Below are 9,869 nucleotides of genomic sequence, written 5' to 3'. Positions count from 1 at the left end.
TGGGGTTCCCAACGGACGCGTGCTGTACGCGTATCAAGCTCTTTTTCTAGCGCCGTTGCCGGGGAGATCAAGACACGCTGCAAGGAGAGTCTCCACATCGCAATCTCTTTACTTTGTTTTGTCTTGCTTTATTTTATTTACTACTTTGTTTGCTGCACTAAATCAAAACACAAAAAAATTAATTGCTAGTTTTACTTTACTTGCTATCTTGTTTGCTATATTAAAAACACAAAAAAATTAGTTACTTGCATTTACTTTATCTAGTTTGCTTTATTTACTATTGCTAAAATGAATACTCCTGAAAATACTAAGTTGTGTGACTTCACAACCACAAATAATAATGATTTCTTATGCACACCTATTGCTCCACCTGCTACTACAGCAGAATTCTTTGAAATTAAACACCTTTCTTGAATCTTGTTATGCGAGAGCAATTTTCTGGTGTTAGTTCTGATGATGCTGCTACCCATCTCAATAATTTTGTTAAACTTTGTGAAATGCAAAAGTATAAAGATGTAGATGGTGACATAATAAAATTAAAATTGTTCCCTTTCTCACTAAGAGGAAGAGCTAAAGATTGGTTGCTATCTCTGCCTAAGAATAGTATTGATTCATGGACTAAATGCAAGGATGCTTTTATTCGTAGATATTATCCCCCTGCTAAAATTATATCTTTGAGGAGTAGCATAATGAATTTTAAACAATTGGATATTGAGCATGTTGCACAAGCATGGGAAAGAATGAAATCTTTGGTTAAAAATTGTCCAACCCATGGACTGACTACTTGGATGATCATCCAAACCTTTTATGCAGGACTGAATTTTTCTTCGCGAAACCTATTGGATTCAGCTGCTGGAGGTACCTTTATGTCCATCACTCTTGGTGAAGCAACAATGCTTCTTGATAATATGATGATTAATTACTCTGAATGGCACACGGAAAGAGCTCCACAAGGTAAGAAGGTAAATTCTGTCGAAGAAACCTCTTCCTTGAGTGATAAGATTGATGCTATTATGTCTACGCTTGTGAATGATAGGACAAATATTAATCCTAATAATTATCCGTTAGCTTCATTGGTTGCTCAAGAAGAACATATTGATGTAAACTACATTAAAAATAATAATTTCAACAACAATGCTTATCGGAACAATTCTAGTAACAACTATAGGCCATATCCTTATAATAATGGTAATGGTTATGGTAATTCTTATGGGAATTCTTACAACAATAATAGGAATACACCCCCTGGACTTGAAGCTATGCTTAAAGAATTTATTAGTACACAAACTGCTTTTAACAAATCTGTTGAAGAAAAGCTTGGGAAAATTGATATACTTGCTTCTAAAGTCGATAGTCTTGCTGCTGATGTTGATCTTTTGAAATTGAAAGTTATGCCTAATAGGGATAATGAAAATAAAATTGTTACTACAGCAAATGCCATCCAAGTTAGAATTAATGAGAATATAAGATTAATGGCTGAATTGCATGCTAGGTGGGAAAGAGAAGAAAATGAAAAACTAGCAAAAGAAGATAATATAGCTAAAGTTTGGACTATTACCACCACTAGCAATGCTAATGCTCCACATGTTGCTGCACCTCCTACTAATAATGGTAAAAGAATTGGTGTTGGCAATGCTTCCACTTCTAATGCAAAGCGCGAAAAACTGCCTGAAACTGCTAAAACTGTTGAAACTGCCTGTGATAAAACTGCTGAAATTTTTTCCAATATTGGGGATAATGATCCCATTGCTTTAGATTATAATGGTTTGGATTTGATAATTTTCATATCTCTGAAGTTATAAAGTTCTTACAAAAACTTGCTAAGAGTCCTAATGCTAGTGCTATAAATTTGGTTTCCACGAAACACATTACAAATGCTCTCATAAAAGCTAGAGAAGAGAAACTAGAACGCGAAACTTCTATTCCTAGGAAGCTAGAGGATGGTTGGGAGCCCATCATTAAGATGAAGGTCAATGACTTTGGTTGTAATGCTTTATGTGATCTTGGTGCAAGTATTTCCGTTATGCCTAAGAAAATCTATAATATGCTTGACTTGCCACCATTGAAAAATTGTTATTTGGATGTTAATCTTGCTGATAATTCTACGAAGAAACCTTTGGGGAGAGTTGATAATGTTCGCATTACCGTTAACAATAACCTTGTCCCCGTTGATTTTGTTGTCTTGGATATTGAATGCAATGCATCTTGCCCCATTATATTGGGAAGACCTTTTCTTCGAACTGTTGGTGCTATCATTGATATGAAGGAAGGTAATATTAAATATCAATTTCCTCTCAAGAAAGGTATGGAACACTTCCCTAGAAAGAGAATGAAGTTACCTTTTGATTCTATCATTAGAACAAATTATGATGTTGATGCTTCGTCTCTTGATAATACTTGATATACACTTTCTGCGCCTAGCTGAAAGGCGTTAAAGAAAAGCGCTTATGGGAGACAACCCATGTTTTTACTACAGTACCTTTATTTTATATTTGAGTCTTGGAAGTTGTTACTACTGTAGCAACCTCTCCTTATCTTAGTTTTGTGCATTGTTGTGCCAAGTAAAGTCTTTGATAGTAAGGTTCATACTAGATTTGGATTACTGCGCAGAAACAGATTTCTTGCTGTCACGAATCTGGGCCTAATTCTCTGTAGGTAACTCAGAAAATTATGCCAATTTACGTGAGTGATCCACAGATATGTACGCAACTTTCATTCAATTTGAGCATTTTCATTTGAGCAAGTCTGGTGCCTCAATAAAATTTGTCTTTACGGACTGTTCTGTTTTGACAGATTCTGCCTTTTATTTCGCATTGCTTCTTTTGCTATGTTGGATGGATTTCTTTGTTCCATTGACTTCCATCAGCTTTGAGCAATGTCCAGAAGTGTTAAGAATGATTGTGTCACCTCTGAACATGTGAGTTTTTGATTATGCACTAACCCTCTAATGAGTTTGTTTTGAGTTTGGTGTGGAGGAAGTTTTCAAGGGTCAAGAGAGGAGGATGATATAATATGATCAAGAAGAGTGAAAGCTCTAAGCTTGGGGATGCCCCGGTGGTTCACCCCTGCATATATCAAGAATACTCAAGCGTCTAAGCTTGGGGATGCCCAAGGCATCCCCTTCTTCATCGACAACATTATCAGGTTCCTCTAGTGAAACTATATTTTTATTCCATCACATCTTATGTACTTTGCTTGGAGCGTCTGTTTGTTTTTGTTTTTGTTTTTGTTTGAATAAATGCTTGTGTGGGAGAGAGACACGCTCCGCTGGTTCATATGAACACATGTGTTCTTAGCTTTTAATTTTCATGGCGAAGGTTGAAACTGCTTCTTTAATTGTTATATGGTTGGAAACGGGAAATGATACATATAGTAATTGCTAAAATGTCTTGGATAATGTGATACTTGGCAATTGTTGTGCTCATGTGATGGGGATGCGCCCAAGGGGGCCCATCACCCAGCTCACTCGCCAGTTGAGAAGAGCGCAGGACAGCCCCAGTCGGCGGGCGACTGGGTCATGCGCCCTAGCGACTGAAGCCCGGAGCGACTGAAGCCCGGAGCGACTGGATCTACAGAAGGCCCATGAAGCGTAGCGGCCCAAATAGCCTTATACCTGTAAACCCTAACTGGCTGCCTATATAAAGCCACCAGGGGCACCCCTTAGAGGGGACATTCCCACACATGTAATCTCAGATTAGATACAATCTCTCCCTCCGCCTCCGGCGGCTTCCACCAAGCAAGTCGCCTAACGCTGGCGACAGTATGATCATAGTGATTTATAGCAGGACGTAGCGATCCTCCACCGAGGGGACGTGAACCTGGGTACATCGTGTGCCGACTCGTTTCCGGAATCTCCAACGCCGCCTTGCTCTACACCTCTCATGTGCTACCCCGTAGCATCTGCCGTGGTCAAAACCTCGACAGTGGCGCCCACCGTGGGGCATGCGGCGCTTGGAGTGGTGATCCGGGCGAGACCCTTCTTCTTCGACATATGCGACAAGATCTCCGTCGTCTTGCTTATTCGCGCGTCGGCGCGTTCGTTCCGTCGGCGGCCGCTGTCATCTGGCGCGGCCGGCCGGCTTCGCGCGGATACTTACTCCGATTCCAAGGCGGGGATCAACACAAATCGATCGGTACTGTACTTTTTCTATTATTTGATTCGGTCCACAGTGCCCAGATCGATCCCAAGTGCATAAAAGCGTGCACGTGTTTCCATTGATTGGGCTTTTTACTAACTAGCTATGGATACTAACCTGTCGCTGCAATTAACGCATGATCAATCTGATTCATTGTTTGGGGCGCTCGGAGGCTAATCCGATGGGCGCTGCATACACATGCATCACGGCGAGAAGCAGCGGCAGGCCATGTCAAATTGATGGTCCCGATCGGACACTCGCCGCCGCCTACTCGGCAGGTCCGGGAACTCGCCTACCGCCGACTCGCCCCGCGCAGTTTCACCAGTGCGGACTCGCTGTCACGCAGTCGCTATTCGCCACAACGCGACCCCGCCTGCCCCAGACTCGGCTTCACCGACTCGCCTTTCGCAGAATTGTTACGCTCGGCGACTCGCCGCCACATCCAGCTAAGTTTATTTATATTCATACATGTTACATAAGTGCAAAACATATCCGCCTGTTGGTTCGATCTCCAAAGCCGACCATGCAGTCGCATACAACCCTCTTAGGGGCTACATAATCATAATTGGAATCGGTTTCGGTTTTGTCTGCTGTTTATTCGCGTCCGTCGAAGTAGTGAGGCTGGGTACCAAAAGGCCAACCTTGTCTCCGGGTTCAACGGCTGGCATCGCGTCCCTGTTACCCGGCAAGCGTTTGATGCTGGAGGTCTGCCTACTCATGAAAAGATACGCATAAACCTTTCATACTGTTAACTGATCCATTTAACAATGCACACATCTTTGCAAGTGTTTATTATATTTCATAAATACATCTTATTGCAGTTGTACTTGTTTCTCCTTCTCAGCCAAACGGTCGGGTGTCGACCTCGCCACTCGCCACGCTCGGGGACTCGGCGCGCTACAGACAGCGCTACTCGCCGGTCGCTCGAGCTCGCCATCCACCACGCTCGGGAACTCGGCGCGCTCCAGACAGCGCCGCTCGCCGGTCGCACGAGCTCGCCATCCACCACGCTCGGGGACTCGGCGCGCTCCAGACAGCGCCTCTCGCCGGTCGCCTGAGCTCGCCAGTCGCCACGCTCGGGGACTCGGCGCGCTCCAGACAGCGCCGCTCGCCGGTCGCACGAGCTCGCCATCCACCACGCTCGGGGACTCGGCGCGCTCCAGACAGCGCCTCTCGCCGGTCGGCATAGCGGACATGGGGTCGACGGTCGCCAACTCCGAGTCGCCAAAGAGAGCTCTGCGTCATGCTGCGCACCTCACCACTGGGTGTCCTCTTCCTTCGGGATGAAATTTCAATTGCCGTCATCAACCTTTGGCAGAGAAGCCCGAACTGGCTAAGTAGTGCGAGCTCCGGCTCGACCACTACGACGCCAGGGGAAGGACCTCCATTGGAGTCGCACGCTCGACTGGCCTTACGGGCCAAGATGACCGGCTCGGCTCTGCCTCCGGGCACCCATGTCCCTCTCTACCTTGGACAGAGCGACCTGAAAAGCTAAGTACTGCGCTAGCGAGGTCGCCACAGCGGCCCAACGCGTCCAGGAAAAACGCCGAGTACGGAGCCCTCCTTGGGGTCGCTAAGCGACTGGCCTCCCGGGCCACGAGATGCGACTCGCCTCCGCAATCATCAGGCAAACAAATTGCCCTCCTCTACCTTAGGCAGGTGACTTGAACGGCTAAGTACTTCGACTAGGGACCCCGCAAAACGGACCCGCGGCTCGCCAAGGAAAACACGCCAAATCAAGAACCCCTTTGGAGTCGCCACGCGACTGGCCCCACGGGCCACGACGAGAGGCACGCTATAAAAAACAGCGTCAAATAAACGCCACCCATGAGGCTGCTACTCGCGCTATATGACTACGTACTACGACTGGGGACGCCCAGCTCAGCAAGGAAAACAGTCAAGCGGTAGCCTTCATCGGGATCGCCTAAGCGACTGGGGAACACAGCGACATGCATAAAGCTACTTAGTCGCCACAGCGACATTGCTCATTACATTTCTACAAATTCAACGCCCTAACACTGGCCCATACAAAACAATTGTTTTATTTTCTTTCCGCAGAAACAGCACCAGCAGTGGCGACCTACTCGCCATCCTTGCCATCAACATCGCCTGCACCTTCGCCACGCTCGGGGACTGGCCGGACGACTGTCTCCAGGACTCACCAGTCGCCAGCCTCCATGGCTCGCCACTCGCTAGCCTCCGCGGCTCGCCACTCGCCATGCTCGAGGGACTCGGCGCGCTACGTACAACGCTACTCGCCGATCGCCCGACCTCTTCATCGCCACGCTCGGGGACTCGCCGGTCGCCGATCTCCGGACTCGTCATCACCGGTCTCCCGGGCTCGTCATCGCCACGCTCGGAGACTCGCCGGACGCCAGTCTCCCGGGCTCGTCATCGCCACGGTCGGGGACTCGCCGGTCGTCAGTCTCCCGGGCTCATCATCGCCGGTCGTCAGTCTCCCGGGCTCATCATCATCGGCCTCCGCAGCTCGCCATCGCCACGCTCGGGGATTCACCAGTCGCTGCTCTCCGAGATTCGCTCTCGCCGCACTCGCGGACTCATTTCGCTTGGGTGACACGCCGAGATATCAAGGAGAATAAGACTCAAGCCGCCTCCATCGAAGCCGACTCGAGCCTCGGGGACTACACCCACTGGATACACTGAGCGTCGTTCCAGCGGCTTGACATCTCGTTGTGTTCTATCTTCATCAACAGCTCATCGTGCATTGCGACCCCAAGGTGCACCAGACACGTCACACGTACTGCCGCCCGTCTATATCAACCACTTCACCGACATCGTCGATCGTCACACAAAATTCAAGCACGAGGCTCGACGTCAAGAATGCCCCGTTCGCCGTTGCAGAGACAATTCATCGTTGTTTAACTGCCGGCATCTGAAGCCAACTCGAGTGCCCCACTAGTACTCACGTGAATCAGCCAATCAAGCTTGCTAGTCGCATGGATTTTAACGGCCAGACCGTCAGTTACATGCATGAGAAGAATTCTATACTAGTCAAGACAGCTCCTGCAGACTGGTTCGATTACAACATCTTGTCGCAATGTTCAGACTTCATCTCCGCTGCGGCCGGTCTACTTCAACATCTGTCCGTCTCTACCGCTGCATCAACAATCTCTCCTACGACTACATCATACATCATTGCAGAGAAATGCACATGCTGGAGGGCTCAACACCAGCATCGCTCGTCTACGCGTCTCCATGCCAGGAGTACCAAGGCACGTAGCAGTCCAAGTGATATAAGGTTTAAGCAAAGTGCGCTGCACGCATGATTGGACAACTTAGCTCGGGAGCTTCTCTGGTTCTGATGCTCCAAAACATGAAGACCACACTAGCTCAATGATCAGCGGTCAGTTACGGCATCAAGTCCGGAAGACGCTGCTACTCCATCGTCGTGAATTCGTTCCACTGATGATCGGCCAACTTCATCTTTGCGACTCCGTCTGATATCGATCACGAGTACACCAGCACCGTCTAACATGGCTTGGTTCCATCACCGTCAACTTGGCGACTTCACCGACTTCTTCACCTACAATAACACTGCTCCGACAACTACAGTCTACTTCAGCACCTGCACTCCATCGACGCTTGATCGGCTCTCACCCGATCAGTTCCACGCCGATCGGCTCTCACCGGCCCGGCTCTCGCCAGTTCCACGCTGATCGGCTCTCGCCGGCCAGCCCTCGCCGGCCAGTTCCACGCTTGATCGCTCTCGCCGGCCCAGCTCTCGCCGATTGGCCTACGCCGACTGGCTCGTTTCGACTGCCTCATGTTTCACGATTGTTTCCTCTGTTTCAGGAGCCCATCGCCGATTCACCTCGACCCATCGCCAAGCCTCTTCGCGCCCTGCCTCAAGCCCGCGCCGAATCCACGACGCGCTCGGGGACTACTGATGGGGATGCGCCCAAGGGGGCCCATCACCCAGCTCACTCGCCAGTTGAGAAGAGCGCAGGACAGCCCCAGTCGGCGGGCGACTGGGTCATGCGCCCTAGCGACTGAAGCCCGGAGCGACTGAAGCCCGGAGCGACTGGATCTACAGAAGGCCCATGAAGCGTAGCGGCCCAAATAGCCTTATACCTGTAAACCCTAACTGGCTGCCTATATAAAGCCACCAGGGGCACCCCTTAGAGGGGACATTCCCACACATGTAATCTCAGATTAGATACAATCTCTCCCTCCGCCTCCGGCGGCTTCCACCAAGCAAGTCGCCTAACGCTGGCGACAGTATGATCATAGTGATTTATAGCAGGACGTAGCGATCCTCCACCGAGGGGACGTGAACCTGGGTACATCGTGTGCCGACTCGTTTCCGGAATCTCCAACGCCGCCTTGCTCTACACCTCTCATGTGCTACCCCGTAGCATCTGCCGTGGTCAAAACCTCGACATCATGTTTAAGCTCTTGCATCATATACTTTGCACCTATTAATGAAGAAATACATAGAGCATGCTAAAATTTGGTTTGCATAATTGGTCTCTCTAAGGTCTAGATAATTTCTAGTATTGAGTTTGAACAACAAGGAAGACGGTGTAGAGTCTTATAATGTTTACAATATGTCTTTTATGTGAGTTTTGCTGCACCGCTTCATCCTTGTGTTTGTTTCAAATAACCTTGCTAGCCTAAACCTTGTATCGAGAGGGAATACTTCTCATGCATACAAAATACTTGAGCCAACCACTATGCCATTTGTGTCCACCATACCTGCCTACTACATGGTATTTCTCCGCCATTCTAAAGTAAATTGCTTGAGTGCTACCTTTAAAATTTCCATTCTTCACCTTTACAATATATAGCTCATGGGACAAATAGCTTAAAAACTATTGTGGTATTGAATATGTACTTATGCACTTCATCTCTTATTAAGTTGCTTGTTGTGCGATAACCATGTTCCTGGGGACGCCATCAACTACTCTTTGTTGAATATCATGTGAGTTGCTATGCATCTTCGTCTTGTCTGAAGTAAGGGAGATTTACCACTAAAATGTTTAGAGCATGCATAATGTTAGAGAAGAACATTGGGCCCCTAACTAAAGCCATGATCCATGGTGGAAGTTTCAGTTTTGGACAAATATCCTCAATCTCATATGAGAAAATTAATTGTTGCTACATGCTTATGCATAAAAGAGGAGTCCATTATCTGTTGTCTATGTTGTCCCGGTATGGATGTCTAAGTTGAGAATAATCAATAGCGAGAAATCCAATGCGAGCTTTCTCCTTAGACCTTTGTACAGGCGGCATAGAGGTACCCCTTTGTGACACTTGGTTAAAACATGTGCATTGCAATGATAATCCAGGTAATCTGAGCTAATTAGGACAAGGTGCGGGCACTATTAGTATACTATGCATGAGGCTTGCAACTTGTAGGATATAATTTACATAACACATATGCTTTATTACTACCGTTGACAAAATTGTTTCTTGTTTTCAAAACCAAAGCTCTAGCACAAATATAGCAATCGATGCTTTCCTCTTTGAAGGACCTTTCTTTTACTTTTATGTTGAGTCAGTTCACCTATCTCTCTCCACCTCAAGAAGCAAACACCTGTGTGAACTGTGCATTGATTCCTACATACTTGTTATATTACTTTGCATTGACAATATCCATGAGATACACATGTTATAAGTTGAAAGCAACCGCTGAAACTTAATCTTCCTTTGTGTTGCTTCAATACCTTTACTTTGAATTATTGCTTTATGAGTTAACTCTTATGCAAGACT

This window comes from Lolium perenne, chromosome 4 (assembly GCF_019359855.2).
Source record: "Lolium perenne isolate Kyuss_39 chromosome 4, Kyuss_2.0, whole genome shotgun sequence".
NCBI classification, from domain to species: domain Eukaryota; kingdom Viridiplantae; phylum Streptophyta; class Magnoliopsida; order Poales; family Poaceae; genus Lolium; species Lolium perenne.
Note: the sequence above shows the minus strand (reverse complement) of the source record.